The 19,111-nt window shown below is 41.0% G+C and overlaps 1 protein-coding gene across 18 annotated transcripts in view; it reads left to right on the top strand.

Moving 5' to 3' along the window:
• ralgps2 (Ral GEF with PH domain and SH3 binding motif 2) overlaps positions 1–19,111 on the top strand; it is a 911,087-nt gene continuing 891,976 nt past the window's right edge. For 9 of the 18 annotated variants that reach the window (XM_085982219.1, XM_085982212.1, XM_085982214.1 and 6 more), the window contains exon 1: positions 3–195. The gene's annotated coding sequence lies outside the window, so the exon portion shown is untranslated. Of the gene's footprint in view, positions 196–19,111 lie in introns of all 18 variants that reach the window. The other 9 variants (XR_015077609.1, XR_015077608.1, XM_085982220.1 and 6 more) reach the window with 4 other exon arrangements.

Genomic DNA, 19,111 nt, shown 5'->3' with positions numbered 1-19,111 from the left:
CCTTTGCGCGTGACGGTTGCGCGCCCGTGTTTTGCAATCGGCGGCCGGGCCCCGCCTCTCAGCGGGAGTGGAAGCGAGGAACTCACGGCCGCTGCCGGCACCACTGACACTGTGTGGGCGCTGGGGATGTACGCGAGAGTTCGTGTCAGCAGCGCCCGGGTTTCTCAGTGCAGCACCAATCCGGACACGGCGCAGGTCAGTCGGCGCTCTCTTTCTTTCCAGAAACATCGCTCACACCGGCCGGCCTTCTCCCCACCCCCGCCTCACACCGGCCGGCCTACGGGCCCAGGCTTTCGCGGCGTTCCGTTGAGCTTTTAGGGCTGTCGGGCAGCAGTGAAAGGCCGGTCTTGCAGGGGAGGAAGGAGGGTTGTGCGGGCGCGGGTCAGGCCCAGTAGGTCCGCCTCCCCCCGCCATCGCCTTTGGGGTTGCTGCTGCTGCTGCCGAGCCGGTTTGTGACGGGAACCCGGACTCGGGCTGACAGCTGCAGCCTGGTGACTGTCCAGCCCTCCGCCTCAGTCAAGGGGTTCAGCTGCTTGTGCTGAAATCACAGTCCGCCTTTGAACACACTAACCCTCCCGCTGTGAGTGGGCTGTGGATCGAAATGCTTTCTCTCCCACATCACACTTCATGGAAATGTATATATATCTATATAATAAAGTTTCCCTGTTTTGTGCAGCTTACACGGCACATCGCACAGCCAGAGTCACGCGAGATAGATTTGATCACAGTTCAAAATTGCATGGCTATATGTCGATTTGTGCTATTGTCACTGTTAAATATCTGCGCCGACATCTTCAGTGATCGATGAAAGTCCCTCCAGTTCTGCACACGCAAATCATATGCCCCTTGCCGAGACAGGAACCTTATTTCCTCTAGGGCTCACCAACGCTAACTTTTTATTTTTGCAAGTTCAGTTTCTGGCTTTACTTCTGAAATCTAGAGTTACTGCTGGCTCTGCTATAAGCTAATATAACATGTTCATACAGATGTTTCCCTATTAAGGCTATTCGTTCTTCTGACCCATTCAGCTGCATTAACCAATTGGGTTTAAGATGGGAGAAATCATGGATTAGTGGTATTAGATTTTGGTTGCAGTCGGTATTTGTGAAGATGTTTCACTGCAATTCTGACTCTCGAGCTTACAATTTTAACTGTAAACGATACAGTGATGTACTTGGCTTATCCCATAAGTGAGAAAAGCTACACAACCCAAGTTGATTGTAAACATAGTTCTTGTTACTGAAATTGATGGCATATTCTTACTGCTGTTCATGGTGTATTTACATTGTTGCAAAACAATAATATTGGCATTGATTGAAAAACACAAGTCTTCCTCCTCGGTGACCACTACCACTGTTAACTGTGGCAACTGTTGTCATATTATGTTGTTGCTCCTTTGAAGCACCATTGTCTTTCTCATCCATCAATCTGTGTTGTGGGTACTTCGGTCTCTTGTGCAGGTGTGTATAAAAGCCGGTTAGTCCAGTTCTCCTGAAAGTTAGAAATAGTTAGTGTTAGAAGGGGAGTTTTTACGGTGGGAAATTAAGGATGCTGATTGAAAGCCAAGATTGCATTGAGGGTGTGCTTTTTTTCAAAACTTTGTGGCAGTCTAAAAAATCTGTTCAACTACTTTAAGCTTTTAATCACTGAAGGATTTCAATAGTAAAACAATCTCTTACTAAGCTGTAGTTGTATGTTGGATACCTCTACCATCTCTTACCCTTTGGGCTGAATCCAAGAAGCTCACAAATTTTGTGTGCATTGTTGACTGGCTGCTTATTGTAAAGTTAAAATACAATTGTCAATTTTCTATGAATAAACACATTTTAGTCATAAAAAAATCTGATTTTTTTTAATGTTTTGTTATTTTGTGATAGTTCTTAGCCACATTGCAGTGAATAACAGTGAGAAAGGTAAATTATGGTGCAATTTCTGGAAAAGCAATCCTTGTGTCACTTTAGATTTTGACAACATTTTGTCTGAAGTAAATGTCATTAATACGTTGACGGTCAAATGTTAGTTGCTCCACCATCTTTACTTCCAAGTAAGTGTCAGTTTGGTGAACGGGTGACACTTGCTTTTGGAGTCAAAGTTCTGGGCTCAAGACTCTCTTGAGCGCATAATTTAGGCTGCCGTTCTTGTGCAATATTGAGGAACTGGTGAATTGTCAAAGGTGCTGTCTTTTGGGTGAGATTTTAAACTAAGGTCCCATCTACCTGTTGGGAATGTAAGAGGTGCTATGTGTAGAGCAAGGAGTTCTCCAGGTGTACTGGCCACTTTCATCCTTCAGCTTACATTTCCAAAATGGATGAATTGGTCACTTACCTCATTTGGTGTTTTGGGACCTTGCTGTATGAAAATTGGCTGCCATGTTTGTCTACAAAACAACAGCAACTACACTTAAAAATAATACATTGGCTGTGAAACGCTTTCAGATGTTCTGAGGACATGAAAGGTGCTATATAAATGCTAGTTCTTTTTTCTTCAACAGTCTAGTAGTTTTGTCACGCTTAACATTTTGGCAATTTTTGTCCCTGAACATATTATGCAGTTTGGCAGAACCTGTGGAAGTTAATTCACTGAGAAAGGAAGTTTTGTTTTAATTGGTGGGGGGGAATTAATTCTATGCATGAAAATACATCAAAGACCACATTGTAACCATTTTGATCACCAATTTTAGGTCTGAGTTGCAGAGTCAAGCAGCTGGAAAAAGAGTTCACATATAAACAAGTTCATATTATCTTTTAAACAGTGCAGAAAATTGTATTTGGCTTTGTTTCAATTTAGATTGTTTACAGAATATTGGCAGTCTCCTGGGTTAAACACTTTTACATAAGATTGAAGTTTACTTAATCAAATCAAGTGTGTCTATATTTTGTCTGCAGTTAAATCTGGAGTTTCACAGTTCACTTTTTCATAGGGAATCAGAACTCAAAATAAACATCTAAATGGCAATTTAAAATTATTGGTTATGCAGGAACAATTGTATTTTATACAGTGCCTTTGACACAGAAAAGATATCCCAAGGCGCTCCGAAGGGGGGAAAAAAAAGGATGCCGAGCCAAAGTAGGAAATGTATAATGTCAGCTGGCATGGTGGCAGGAAGGGAAATTGGTTGGTCATCAGTTTAGTGGGAATAGGGGTCGAAAGAACAGCAGGTGGGTCATGTGAACAAGATGAACTTGTGAATCCCTATTAAGTCTAACCCTTTGTAACTTTCAACATCTCTATTAAATATTAACCTTTTTTTCATCGGTGGAAATGGTGTCAGCATCTCAAGTCTCTCCTATAGTTTCTCATGCATAGTATCATCTTGGTGAATCTATGCTGCATGATATAGGAACATAAAAATTAGGAGCAGGAATAGGTCATACGGCCCCTTGATAATTCAATAAGATCATGGTTGATCTTCGACCTCAACTCCACTTTCCCGCCTGATCTCCATATCCCTTGATTCCCCTAGAGTCCAAAAATCTATCGATCTCAGCCTTGAATATACTGAACGACTCAGCATCCACAGCCCTTTGGGGTAGAGAATTCCAAAGACACTCAGCCCTTTGAAGAAATTCCTCCTCATCTCAGTCTTAAATGGCCGGTCCCTTCTCCTGAGACTATTACACCCCCGCCCCCCCTAGTCCTAGACTCTCCAGCCAGGGGAAACAATCTCTCAGCATCTACCCTGCCATTCCCCCTCAGAATCTTGTATGTTTCAATGAGATCACCTCTCATTCTTCTAAACTCCAGAGAGCACAGACCCAATCTACTCAATTACAGGCCAGTGTGCCTAACATCAGTGGTAGGGAAATTATTGGAAAAAATTCTGAGGGACAGAATTAGTCTCCACTTAGAGCAGTTTAAGATTCAACAAAGGAGGACAAAGGGATTAATTAAGAAGGGGGAAAGTAGAGTATGAGTAAGCTTTCAGGGAACATAAAAACTGACTGTAAAAGCTTTTATAGATATGTGAAGAGAAAAAGATTGGTGAAGTCAAGCGTAGGTCCCTTGCAGTCAGAATCAGGGGAATTTATAATGGGGAACAAAGAAATGGCGGACCAATTAAATACATATTTTGGTTCTGTCTTCACAAAGGAGGACACAAATAACCTCCCAGAGATGTCGGGGAACATAGGGTCTAATGAGAGGGAGGAACTGAAAGAAATCAGTATTTGTAGGGAAATGGTGTTAGGGAAATTGATGGGATTGAAGGCCGATAAATCCCCAGGGCCTGATAATCTACATTCTAGGGTACTTAAGGAAGTGGCCCTAGAAATAGTAGATGCATTGCTGATCATCTTCCAACATTCGATAGAATCTGGAACAGTACCCATGGATTGGAGGGTAGCTAATGTTACCCCACTATTCAAAAAAGGTGGTAGAGAGAAAACGGGGAATTACAGACCGGTAAGCCTGACATCGGTAGTGGGGAAAATGCTGGAGTCCATTATAAAAGATGTAATAGCAGAGCACTTGGAAAACAGTGACAGGATCGGACAAAGTCAACATGGATTTACAAAAGGTAAATGGTGCTTGACTAATCTACTGGAATTTTTTGAGGATGCAACTGGTAAAATAGATAAGGGAGAACCAGTGGATGTGGTGTATTTGGACTTTCAAAAGGCTTTTGATAAGGTCCCGCATAAGAGATTAGCGTGTAAAGTTAATGCACATGGGATTGGGGGCAAGATACTGACTTGGATAGAGAACTGGTTGGCAGACAGAAAGCAAAGAGTTGGAATAAATGGGTCTTTTTCCGAGTGGCAGGCAGTGACTAGTGGGGTACCACAGGGATCGGTCCTTGGACCCCAACTATTCACAATATATATTAATGATCTAGACGAGGGAACTAGATGTAATATCTCCAAGTTTGCAGACGACACAAAGCTGGGTGGGTGTGTGTGCTGTGAGGAGGATGCCGAGAAACTCCAGTATGATTTGGACAGGTTGGGTGATTGGGCAGAAGCAGGGCAGATGCAATATAATGTGGATAAATGCGAGGTTATCCACTTTGGTGTCAAAAACAGGAAGGCAGATTATTATCTGAATGGCAATAGATTGGGAGAAGGGGAAGTGCAACGAGACCTGGGTGTCCTTGTGCACCAGTCGCTGAAGGTTGGCCTTCGTAGCGAGAGGGTTTGAGTACAGGAACAAGGATGTCTTGCTGCAGTTGTACAGGGCCTTGGTGAGGCCACATCTTGAGTATTGTGTGCAGTTTTGGTCGCCTTTTCTGAGGAAGGATGTTCTTGCCATGGAAGGAGTGCAGCGAAGATTCATCAGGCTGATACCTGGGGTGGCAGGAATGACGTATGAGGAGAGACTGGCTCGATTGGGCTTGTACTCACTGGAGTTTAGAAGAATGAGGGGATCTCATCGAAACATATAAAATTCTAACAGGACTAGACAGACTAGCTGCTGGAAGGATGTTCCCGATGGTCGGGGAGTCCAGAACCAGGGGTCACCGTCTAAGGATAAGGGGTATGCCATTTGGGACAGAGATGAGGAGGAATTTCTTCACCGAGAGTGGTGAACCTGTGGCATTCTCTGCCAAAGAAGGCAGTAGAGGCCAATTCATTAAATATATTCAAGAAGGAGTTGGATATATTTCTTAAGGCTAATGGGATCAAGGGATATGGGGAGAAGGCAGGGACAGGGTACTGAATTTGGATGATCAGCCATGATCTCATTGAATGGTGGAGCAGGCTCGAGGGGCCGAATGGCCTACTCCTGCTCCTATCTTCTATGTTTCTAATCTCTCCTCATAGGACAACCCTCTAATCCCAGGAACCAATCTAGTGAACCTTCGTTGCACTGTCTCTAAGTCAAATATATCGTTCCTCAGATAAGGAGACCAAAACTCTGCAGAGTACTCCAGGTGTGATCTGTACAATTGTAGCAAGACTTCCTTACTCTTGTACTCCAACCCCCTTGCAATAAATGCCAACATGCTATTTGCCTTCCTAATTGCTTGCTGTACCTACATGCTTACTCTGTATTTCCTGTACGAGGACACCTAAATCACTCTGAATACCAACATTTAAAAGTTTCTCGCCATTTAAAAAATACTGTTTTTCTATTCTTCCTACCAAAGTGAATAATCTCACATTTTCCCACATTACACTCCACCTGCCACCTTATTGCCCACTCACTTAATCTGTCTACATCCCTTTTCAGGCTCTTTGCGTCCTCCTCACAGCTTACTTTCCCACCTAGCCTTGTATCATCAGCAAACTTGGATACATTGCACTCGGTTCCTTCATCTAAATCATCAATATAAATTGTAAATAGCTGAGGTCCAAGCACTGATCTTTGCAGCACCCCCACTAGTTACAGCCTGCCCACCTGAAAATGACTTGTTTCTCCCTACCCTCTGATTTCTGTCCGTTAACCAATCCTCTATCCATGCTAATATATTACCCCCAACCCCATGAGCCCTTATCTTGCGTAACAGCTTTTTATGTGGCACCTTATCGAATGCCTTTTGGAAATCCAGATTTAGGAACAGCTTCTTTCCCAGGGCTGTCATCCTACTGAACTCCACAAATAAACTCTAAAGCCTGCACATCTGCCAATGCACTTTATTATGGTTATGTTTATGTATTACAAGCCAAATGTATGTTGAATGTTTAAATGTCTTAATCTGAATGTACACTCTCGGGAGCCGCAAGCCTACATTTCGTTGTACTGCACTTGTGCACTAACAATGACAATAAAGTTGATTTATTATTATTATTATTATTATTATTATTATTATACTACATCCACTGGTTCCCCTTTATCCTGCTAGTTACATCCTCAAAAAACTTTAATAAATTTGTTAAACAGCATTTCCCTGTTCTAAAACCATGTTGACTCTGCCTAATCATATTATCATTTTCTAAGTGCCCCATTACCACTTCCTTAATAATGGATTCCAGCATTTTCCCGACGACTGATGTCAGGCTAACTGGCCTGTAATACCCTGTCTTATTGCTCCCTCCTTTCTTGAATAGCGGGGTTACATTTGCTAACTTCTAATCCACTGGGACCGTTCTAGAATCTAGGGAATTTTGGAAGATCACAATGAGTACATCCACTATCTTTGCAACCACTTCTTTTAGAACCCTAGGACTTAGGCCATCAGGTCCAGGGGATTTGTTGGCTTTTAGTCCCATTAGTTTCTGAAGTACTTTTTTCTGTGCTGATCTTAATTACTTTAAGTTCCTCACTCTTATTAGCCCTTTGGTTCCCCACTATTTTTGGTATGCTTTGTGTCTTCTACTGTGAAGACAGATACAAAATATTTATTTAAAGTCTATTCCCCATTATAATTTCTCCTGTCTCAGTCTCTACGGGACCAATGTTTACTTTTGCTACTTTCTCCCTTTTTACATACTTGTAGAAGCTCTTACAATCTGTTTTTATATTTCTTGTTACAGTAGTTTACTATCATTCTATTTTCTCCCTTATAAATTTTTGGTCACCCTTAATAGTTTCTAAAGCTCTCTCAATCCTCAGGCTTACTACTTTTTGCAACATTATAAGCCTCTTTTAATCTAATACTATCCTTAACTTCTGGATCACTTTTCCTGTGGAGTTTTTATTTCTCAATGAAATATGTATTTATGTGGGTTTCGTGTGCTTTTTATAATGTGGCACCCAAAAATGCACACAGTACTCTTAACTGTGGCCAAACAATTGCCTTATACAAATTTATCAGAACCTTTTTGCTCTCACACTCTGTGCCCTCATTTATAATACCCATAATGCTATTGACCTTTTTGACTTTATCTACCTGTACTTGCACTTTAAAGGAATTAGGTAATTGCAGCTCTAGGCGTCTCTGTTCCTCCACACCCTTCAGCATTCTTCTATTCCTTCTGTGTCTTCCCAAAATGCATCACCTCATATACCTCCTCGTTGACTTACATTTTCCACCTGTCTTCCCATTCCACTAATCTGTGTCCTTATGAAGTCTTTTCTGGCCCTTGCTGTTTTTCAAATCCACTTCTTTCTCATAATTTGCAAATTTCAATATCGTGCTAATTTTATCCAAGTTCGCACACTTTTAAATAATATGTAAAAGAGCAAAAGTGGCCTTAGCTCTGAGCCTTTGGATACACCACTTCCAATCCTTCTCCAGTCCCAGCAGCAGCCATTAGTCATATTTATATATACCTATTATTAGTCATAATTATCCACCTTTTTCCTGTTTGTCAACCAGCATTCAATCCTCTTTCTCTGGCACATTCCTCTTTTAGCACACACCTGAATTTTTGTAACAAGACACTTTGTTGAGCACCTTCTGAAAATCCATATAAACTACATCTACAATCCCTTCATCTAATTTCTCACTTTAAAAAAAACTAAAACTCATCGATCACGAGTTGCCGTTAAAATATCCGCGTTGTGTTCCTTTGATTATCCTTTGTTTATATAAATGCTCACTAATTTGATTTTAAATTATGGATTCTAAGTGTGCGGCCTGTAATGTGAAGAGAGCAAGGAAAGAAGAAAAGATTGTGTTTCTAGGGACTGCAATGGGTTTGTTAGTATTTTGCAGCAGCATATTAATCACTGCATTTTTTTGTTAATGATCATACTAGACACTGACTTTTGGTAGGAATTATTTATATTGAACGCAAGATCAGGATTCTTACCAAACAAAAATTCGAAATAATTGGGAGCACAGTGTGCTGGATTCTTATCATGCTATATCGTGGAGTTGTGTGGCACAGAATCATGCCAGTCATGCTCCTGATTATGAGCTCCCAATCTCATTTGTGGGGGCGAGAGGAAAAAAACGTTTTCAGGATTGCTCTTGTTTATCTTCAAATAGCTGGTTTCACAGCATCATTGGTTAGGTATCAAGTGTTGGGATGGTGGTGAGGAGACCAAAAATGGTCAAAGAAATGAAAATATCTTAAAAAGTGGGAATCTAAGCTTTATTTTTTGTATATTGATGGAAAGATGGAGAGGGAGGTTCAAATTATGGAACATATGAAAATAATCTAGAGTGAAAACTGATGTTTCCTTGTTATACCTGTCAGTTGTGCTAACTACCAATATTCTAATCTGGGCCAAATTGTATGTATGAGCTTGATTGAAAATACCACTTGAGACACTTTAAGGTGTTCCAGCCAGTTGCTTGCTGTATTGGGATGTTTTACTACGTTAAAGGTGCTATATAAATACACAAGTTGTTATTGTGCCAAAAGGCTTTAGGTGGACCAAATTTGAAGGGAGTCCACCTGTGGTGGTCTCCTTCAGATCAAGTTGCATATCCTGAGGCCCCAGTGCCAAGTAGGCATCTGTTATTGAGAAATGATGCAAGGAAATGTTGATACCAGTTGGAGTAGACTAATGTTGAATGTTGGTTTGGATTTTGTGCTGCTCTGTGTCCCCCAAACCGATAGCTCAAGTCCTGTATGCATTGTGTATTCTAGGTGACTGCATTTCCCCACCGCATTTGTGGACTTTCCTGTTCCTAGTTCATGTGTGTGGGTTGAAAATAATTGCACGACAATTATTTTCCTGTGGAAAGCTTTTACTAAAAAAAATTAGCATTGCTGAAAGATGAATGGATTGTCCCAAGGGAAAAGCATTCAAAGAGAATATTCAATGTATCCTACATTGTCATTTTGACTTATTAATAAAATGTGTTAATATGGATAGCATGTGATGAAATAATTTGGATCACTCAACATACTGAAATACAGATACAAAATTCAAAACTTTTTCAAGTTTCCAGGCTGTTTCCTTATCTGTTCCAGAATGACCGTGGGGTAGACGCTTTAGGGCTTTGCACTCGTGCTTGCTTAAGCAATCAGTGTTTCTGGGGTCTATATAAATTAGAAGTGACAGCTGTAGAAAGAGGCACACTTTATTCCTGGAATAGGTTTCTGTTCTAACTGTGCACTTATCGCACCTTTTATATGAAAAAAAAAATTCTTGGGGGAACATTATCATTTAAGAGTGAATTAATTAACTAAGAATAAATGCTAAATCAGAATATATTATATTCAGATATAGGAACTCTCCATTTTATGGTCAGATTATTTTCCGTCAGTTTCAGAAGTAATTGTACCGTGACTAGGTTAACTGCACCGATGTATTATTGTTTGTTTCTAGAGACATCTAGTAGTAGTAATAAAAGTTTACTGTATGTTGAGTTTTTCCTCCCATGTGTCCTGCTGGTATTTTTAACTGCAGTTTTCTCATCCTCGTGTAAATTTTACCCTTGCAGAAGCTCTGCAATTAGAACCAAAACTTTTAAGCGTTCCATTGAATTGAGTATACATTTCCAGATTGTCCAGATTAAATGTGGGTTACAGCCTTTCATCCATTCCATTGTAACTTCTTTAAAACACTTAATCCCAGTTGCTCAGATTATCGAGAGCACAGCAGCACATGCACTTTCGGCAGGGGTTGCTGAAAAGCAATCAGATGCAGGAGCCCTGGCTGACCCTGTGCTTCTCCCTCTTCTTCCCCTACCCCCAAACCAATTGACCGCTGCCCCGGGTTAAGAAGGGGGACATTTTCGCTCGAATTCCCCCTTCTGTTTGTTAATTGCTGCCCTGTGCTTGAAGTTTACGTGTGGACATTAGATGAGGTTAAGCTCAGGCTTGGCAATCGAGTAGCTTGCCTATGCTTGGCATCAATAATAGCCCTCACCTTAACAAAAGTGCTGAATTATGGCACTGGCTTTTGGTTTTGCAAACCTAATGTTGGTTTTTAAGTTTTTTTTGTTTATAGGGCAGCACTGCTTGCACGTGTAACTTCAGAAAGTTGCATTCAAAAAAATTAGCGCGGAAAGGAAGTTTGAAATGACAGGAAATGAGCTAGTGATAATATAGAGGGTCAAAAATTGATTTCTAGGTTGTCAGAAATGCTGTTTATTTTGATTTCAAAGTCCTTGGTCCTGAAAGCACAGATATTTAGCCTTACTATTCCAGTTTCCCATCTTTTCACTTTTTTTCCCTGTCTTTATCCTTTTTTCCAGCTGCTTTTTCACTAATATTTCAGTATTCATTTTTAAAACTGAATAGATACATTTTCCCCACCCATGAATCTCGATCTCTGTTGATGCATTGGACTTTTTGTAGCTTTGAATCCTGAACTGATCCCCAACTTCTTGCGCCCCACCATTGGCAGCCGTGCCTTCAGCTGTTGAGATGCCAAGCTCTGGAATTCTTTCCCTAAACCTCTGTCTCTCCACTTCTCCTTCTTTAAGATGCTCCTTAAAATCTGCCTCTGACTAAGCTTTTGGCCACCTGTCCTATATCTCTTTCTTCGGCTCATTGTCAATTTTTTGTCAGATAATGCTCCTGTGAAGCTCATTGGCACGTTTCACTACATTAAAGGCACTATAACTGCAAGTTGACCTGTTAAATGCAAGTTTTGATCTCTAGTTCATGCCATTCAAAGGATTGAAATTTATGGTAGCAGTAAATTAGTTCATTAAGATAAATACTGATGAGACCTATTAGGGTTGCAAAGGGGTGGAAAGTTTCCGGTAAATTTCCGGAAATTTTCCACGGGAAGTTTAGCTTGGGAATTTGGGAATTTTGCCCAAAAAAGCACTTGTTAGCATAATATTGTTTTTTTTTGTATTTCTTTTTTTTCCACAGGTCCTCTCTTAAAATTAGTAACAGAGATGGAATCTTAATTGTTAAGGAATTTCTTAATCAATATATGTTTATCTTCTTACTTGGCTTGTTTTAATAATTACAAGTTTTGTGTGTGACTGTGAACAAATGTGTCCTGATTGGTTGGATGAGTGGATGAGCGATTAGCTCCCTCTATTTGTAATATTTGCATATCGAATTGTGATTGGCCTGCAGGCATCTGTAAGACTGCTATAGTTTTTTTAAGATCCAGGTTAGGGGTCCTGAGGGAAGTCATTTTGTTTACTGCTGATGTTGTGATGATGCAGTAAGTAAATCAGACTTTATACCAAATAAACCAGTTACTTGTTGAACTCTGTTTTCCTTCAATTTAAAATATACAAAATAATACACTATTGGTGATGTAGCATCGTGTGTGTACAGGTCATGCTTCCATCACATGGAGCATCAGCAAAAATGAACTCACCCTGTTGCAATCGTGCTGATCGACCGCAGTTCGACACAGATGAATGCCCTTTATTTCTCTGCATAGAACAATGCCACGTTTACCGTCGGATGTGTGGAAGCATTTTACCCCAGGCATTAAAGATGGAAAGACTGTGTACATGTGCAAACACTGTAGAAAGCCATATGTAAAGAATGCCACAAAGATGCAGCAGCATTTATCCAAATGCAACAACTTCACTCAAAGCTCACAGCAGTCAGCCCAGAGTTCCTCTGCTTCCATTCAGCATCAGGCTCCTTATCATCAGCAACTCCTGGCCCACTTGGAAGGTTCTTTGATACAATGGATAACCATAGCCAGAAGAATGCAGATGAGTGCCTTGCTCGAGCTGTATATGCAACAGGCTCACCCCTCATGCTCACAGCCAATATGTACTGGAAGAGATTTTTCAATGTTATTCGCCCTGCATACTGTCCTCCCACCAGACATGCTTTGTCTACTTATTTGCTGGAGGCTGAGTATAACAGAGTCCAAGGAAAGCTCAAAGAAACGATAGCGATGGCAGACTGTGTTGCAGTTATCTCAGATGGGTGGTCAAATGTACGAGGGGAGGACATCATAAACTACATCGTCTCCACTCCTCTCCCAGTGTTCTTCAAGAGCACAGACACACAGGCACATACATTGCTGATGAGCTGAAAGCGGTCATCAACGATCTTGGATCACAAAAGGTCTTTGCAGTAGTTGCTGACAACGCTGCGAATATGAAGGCTGCTTGGGCTCAAGTGGAGGAGGCCTACCCTCATATTACGTCTATTGGGTGCGCAGCTCATGGGCTTAACCTGCTCCTCAAGGACATCATGGTTTTGAGAACCATGGAAGCACTGTACAAGAGAACCAAGCAAGTTGTTAAGTATGTCAGGGGAAAACAGGTAGTTGCAGCAACCTACAACTCCAAGCAAATGACAAAGAACAAGAACACCACACTGAAGCTGCCCAACAACACTAGATGGGGTGGTGTTGTCATAATGTACAACAGCCTTCTGGAGGGTAAGGAGTAGCTGCAAGAAATGGCAATATCCCAGTCTGGGGATATGGAAACCACCATCAAGAAAATACTGCTGGATGATGTGTTTTGGGAGAGAGTGGTTAGCAGCCTTAAACTACTCTCACCAGTAGCATCTGCAATTGCTCAGATTGAAGGAGATGACGCTGTCTTGTCAGATGTTCTCAGGCTTTTTACTGATTTAAAAGAACAAATCAGCATTGCCCTACCCACATCCCTGCTGCTCAAAGCAGAGGAGAAGGCAATTGTTCAATTCATACAGACGCGTCAAGAATTTTGTGTCAAGCCGATTCATGCTGCAGCATACATGCTGGACCCAAAGCATGTTGGGAGACCAATACTTTCTGGAGAACAGATCAACAGCGCTTACAGTGTGATTTCTACCCTCTCACACCATCTCAATCTGGATGTGGGCAAAGTTCTGGGAAGTCTGGCAAAGTTCTCTACCAAGCAAGGTCTTTGGAATGGGGATGGGATATGGGAATCATGCAAGCATATCAGTGCACATACCTGGTGGAAGGGACTTTGTGCATCTGAGGCCCTGTCACCTATTGCATCGGTGATACTCCAAATCCCACCTTCATCAGCGGCCTCTGAATGAAACTGGTCACTTTTTGGGAATACGCATACAAAGGTGCGCAACAGGCTGACTACCAAGAGAGTGGAGAAACTGGTGGCTATCCGGGCGAACCTACAACTTATTGAGCCAGATACAGAAGTGTCCACCACACAGCTAGACACTGACACAGAGGAGGAAATGGACACGTCAGAGTCAGAGAATCAGGAGGAGCAATGAGGAGTAGAAGACTCAGAAGACTCATGAGTAGAAGACTCAAAGGGACAAAATAAGGACAAATTACAGGCTAAATAAGCTGACGCTCTTTTTATTTTATTTTAGATGGGTCTTTTTTGTGGGGGTTCAATAAAGTTCAAAATTATAACCTAAATAAAGTTTTGAAAGCCTGTTTTTATTTGTATGGAACAGTATGTCTATTTTGACGACAAAGATAATATAAGGGTCAGAGACAAAAACCATCAGTGTGCAAAAAAACTCTAAATTCCCGAAAATTCCCATGGAAAGTTTCCTCTTTTAAAAATTCCCAGAATTTTGCAACCCTAAGACCTATATAGCTTATCCTTTTATGGGAATCCATGATGCTCCACATTCAGCACCTAAATTTATTTGTTATACTTTCAGTTGGCATTGTTTAGCTATATGGATATTTTTTGAGCACGACTGCTAAATGTATGTTCCGTAATACCCGTTCGCTGCTGTCATTATGTTCTTTGTTGTGAAAAATTATTTGCCAGTATAAAGCATAATGATGGCCCAAATACAGTAGACATTAAAGACATCAATATTTTGTTCTCCAGAACTAACTGATACTTGAATGCAATTGCCTGTTTATTTGTGGAATAGTCTTTAATAGGTTGTCAGTTTTACAAGTGTTCTTTTTATGTGGGGGGTTGGAAGTAGAATTAAGTTCTCCACTTATACCTGTATAGTGCCAGTTAATCTTTCCTGATGTTGCTCACTTCATGTTACTGTTTGTCTCGCACTCATCATTCTTTCTTGCTTTCTGATTTTCTTCATTTTGTAGCATTACCTTTGTATCACTACCTCTGTATTTTGGCTAGTTTTGTTGTGTTTATTCCATCATTTTTACTAGTATATTAATATTTTATGTTCACTCAACTTTAATAGTTTCTGCTGAATAAGCAATATAAATATTTCATAAAATATGATGCTAAATATTACTGCCAAATGCATCATATTTCAGTTGAAACACATGTAATAACTTGAAATTATTAATTTAGAGAGGAGAATTGTATAACTCGTTGATGGTGATTCCGACCAACAGTGAGTAATTACTTGGTACCAGGGATAGAGGAAGGGGGGTTCCTACAGGAGAGCCATAACACTGCAATTTAACTTCGATATTGAGAGGAATGAGCATGCCTAGACCTGGGAGTGAGCAGGAGGTCAATTGTAGTGCTGCAGCTGTTGTCTCAGATTGGATCAGCTACCTCAGCACAGACTAGAAATTAAATTTAGGAGCTTCTGGTCCTGCACTGTGTGTTGCTTTCACCCACTTGGCCATTGGAGGAGATCTGCTTGTTGATTAAGTTTGTTTTAGTACTCAAAATTAATTGTTGTTTATCTTTAAATAAAAAATCTATGACTCCTTCCCCAGAGATGTTCATTAGCAAAGGTAGTAGCAAAAAGTTTTCGAGCTCGATCTGCAGAGTCAGCTGTCACTCAGGAGCAATGAAAGCAGGAAAACTGTTAACATATCCACCAGATCCTGAAGAAATACGCCCTCCAGCCCCATAGAAGGGCCTGAATCCATGAATTTGGAGAATTGGATCCTAGTTCCAAAAAGAAAAAAACTATAGTTAATCTAACGATGATAAGCACATGGTGACTTGAAGATGAAGACTGTCATTCTGGCAGCTTATCTATATTTTATATGATGCATAAGTAGATTGGTCTTGGGCAGTCTGGAGTGAGGAAGGTTTGTACCTCCGCATTGCTGAGTTCACAGTTTCAGCTGGGTCATTTTGGTGGAGCATCAAGAAGGCAGGCACATTTCCATAACAAGAGAATCTGAGGGAGAGCGCAGCTGGTTTTCTGGGTGGCATTTGTGGACAACCGGGAGCGGATTACATATACAATACTGTGAATTGTGGACAATGCAGTGGATGGGGAGGCCCATTTGGGAAAAGGGGAGAAAATAATTTTGAAGAAGGTTGGGTATTATTGCATAAGTTTAAATTATACACACTTGGTTTGCAAACCATCATATTTTCCTCAAAACACAATAACTGCTGTAGTGGATTACCATGTTAGATTTTCACAAAATTGTCAATTTTCTTTCCATTATTCACAGAAACCCCACAGTGCAGATAGAGGCCATTTCGGCCCATCGAGCCTGCACCGACACATATCCCACCTGATCCCCGTAACCCCTACACCAACACATATCCCACCCTATCCCCGTAACCCCACGTATTTAATCCCCCTAACACTAAGGGTCAATTTATCATAGCCAATCAACCTAACCCGCACATCTTTGCACTGTGGGAGGAAACCGGAGCACCCGGAGGAAACCCACGCAAACACGGGGAGAATGTGCAAACTCCACACAGACAAGTCACCCGAGGCCGGATTTGAACCCGGGTCCCTGGCGCTGTGAGGCAACAGTGCTAACCACTATGCCACCGTGCTGCTGGTGTCCACAATCTGGGCTCTTGGCTGAGTTTTTGACATAACCAGCATCAACAGAATCATTTTAAAATTGGTTTCCTGTCACTGACATGAAGGTTAAAGTGTGATCTTGCTGTCAGTGATGAGAAATCAATTAAAAAATGTTTCCTAACATAAAAGCAAAATACTGTGGATGCTGGAAATGTGAAATAAAAACAAAATGCTGGAAATAATCAGCAGGTCAGGCAGCATCTGTGGAGAGAGAAACAAAGTTAACTTCAGGTCAATGACCTTTCATCAGAACTGGTAAAAAGTTAGAGATGTAACAGATTTTAAACAAGTGCAGAGGCAGGAAAGAACCTTTTGATTGGGTGATCGCTTTTCGGAACACCACTGTTCAGTCTGCCAACGTGACCTCGATCTTCCGGTTGCCTTTCACTTTGTTCTCCGCCTCACTCTGATCCCTCTGTCCTCGGCTTCCTACACTCTTCCACTGAAGCTCAATGTAAGCTTGAGGACCAGCACCTCATCTTTCGCTTATACACTTTGCAGCCTTCCAGACTCAAGATTGAGTTCAACAATTTCAGATCATAACCACTGCCCCTATTTATCGGACAGCAACTGTTGGTAATCATTCTGTTTTTGCCATTTACACCTCTACCCATTTTTTGTTTCTTTATTTGTCTCATTACCATCTCCTTTTGTCTTGTACCATCATGCCTTTTGTCATTTAATCTCTCCTTTTCACCCTATCACAGACCATCCCTTTTGTTCTTTCCTCCCCTTCACCCGTTCCCTGCCCCTCTACTTGCTTAAAACCTGTTGCATCACTAACGTTTTACAGTTTTGATGAAAGGTCATCGACCTGAAACGTTAACTTTGTTTCTCTCCACAGATGCTGCCTGACCTGAGTATTTCCGGCATTTTCTGTTTTTATTTAAAATGTTTTCTGTTGAGGTCTCCAGTGAATAAGTAAGCGTTTTTATACTGTAGTAACTACATCTAGACCACTAATTTTTGGAACCTCCACACAGCAATGTGCAATTGAAAAGTTGAAAATCTAACTACTACTTAAGCGTGGCTGCAGATGCCAGTAGGATATATATAGTACTTAAAGTTTTACATATGATTGTTGATGACTAGAAATCAGTTTTAAAAATGTTTTCCCTTAGTGTGTTAAGTTTTCAGATCTGAGCTTGTAAGCTGTAACATGATCCCTTGTTTAGCAGCTGCACCTTGGTGTGCAATGAAGGAGACTCAACAGGATCCATCTGTGCACATAAGCTCATTTTGGCAAGTATTCATGACCTCTTTATTCGTTTTTCTTGGTGTTTTAAGCGGGCACTCGGAAGTTCAACTTAAACAAGGAAATTGTTTGGTCAACACAACATGTTGGTGTACCGATGTTCATAGCTGCAAAGGTGGATTTGTGACTTGTCCACACAGTGTGCAGCTGATCTCACTGTTGTTGGGGGAAGGTACTGAATGGATGCTTCCTCTCAGGGAGGGAAATCTGACTACAAGGCAACCACATTACTAACCTCTCATGCTGTTGTTACGCTTGCTGGTGCAGTTGCTCGTGATCTTTCTGCTGATTTGAAAATAAATATCTGATGGGACAGAAAGTATGCTATTAGTACAAAATGTTGCCTAAGTTTAGGGGAAAAAGCGGGCTTTATTTTGTGAAACTAAATCAATGCATGATCAGTTTATGGCAGCACTCCTCGTGCCAATTTTTCAGAGATCAAGCTAACAGCATTATATTGTACTTCTGGTGCTGGAACAACAAACATCTCAGTAGAATGATGGCTCTTGAAGTGAAAATAAGAATGGCATTAATGGCTGGTTGCAGTTCAATACTTGTGGAAGTCTGAATGAGAGTTGTGTCCCTGTTGTTTCCTTCAGGGTGTGATGCGTTTCTTTTAGGAAAATGCCCAGAAGAGAATACAAGAAAGGAAATTAAATCTAACATTGTAAGAAATGTTAAGTGAATCAATTACAATTCCATTAAATATCAGCCTAAAACACACCAAGGCAGCAGGACAAGAGGACTGTGAAAGGAAAATTCAGGACTGACACCAGGAAGTAGCTCTTTACATTGAGGGTCATTAACAGTTGAAGTGGTTGCTAGGTGTTTGAGTCTAGGAGATGGTACCCATTTAAGAAACCGCTATATGCAATCCAAAAGCAAAATACTGCAGATGATGGAAATGTGAAATAAAATCAGAAAATGCTAGAAATACTCGGCAGGTCAGCAGAGAGAACCCGTTAACGTTTCAAGCCGATGACCTTTCGATGTGCAATCCACTCCACTTAATTCCAAGTTGTTTGCTTGAAAGAAGTTTGAATTAAGCAACTTAAATAAAAGAGCAGGGCGCTTTCTTCCCCTCAAAGTTAGAAGTAACAGATAATTTGAAATAAGTGACTTTGAATCAAGCTGAACAGACTATACTGTGATTGGAAATTTGTTGGTATGGTATGCAGGAAGGATGAGATCTAAGATTTGAAAGGCCATCTAGATTTTCGAAAGGCCTTCGATAAGGTACCCCATAATAGACTAATGAACAAGGTCAGAGAATGCGGAGTAGGGGGACAAGTAGCAGAATGGATTGCTGGCTGGCTTCAGGACAGAAAGCTTATTCACAGTGGCAGAAGGTGGGTAGCAGTATTCCACAAGGATCACTGCTGGGACCACTGCTGTTCACAATTTACATTAACAATTTAGACTTTGGAATCAAAAACACAATTTCTAAATTTGTGGATGATACCAAATTGGGGGGATAGTAAATACT

The sequence above is a fragment of the Somniosus microcephalus genome, chromosome 3 (assembly GCF_052327205.1).
Source record: "Somniosus microcephalus isolate GS21.2 chromosome 3, FLI_Smic_1.0, whole genome shotgun sequence".
NCBI lineage: Eukaryota > Metazoa > Chordata > Chondrichthyes > Squaliformes > Somniosidae > Somniosus > Somniosus microcephalus.
The sequence above is the reverse complement of the archived record's forward strand: the minus strand, read 5'-3'. Positions and strand labels throughout refer to the sequence as shown.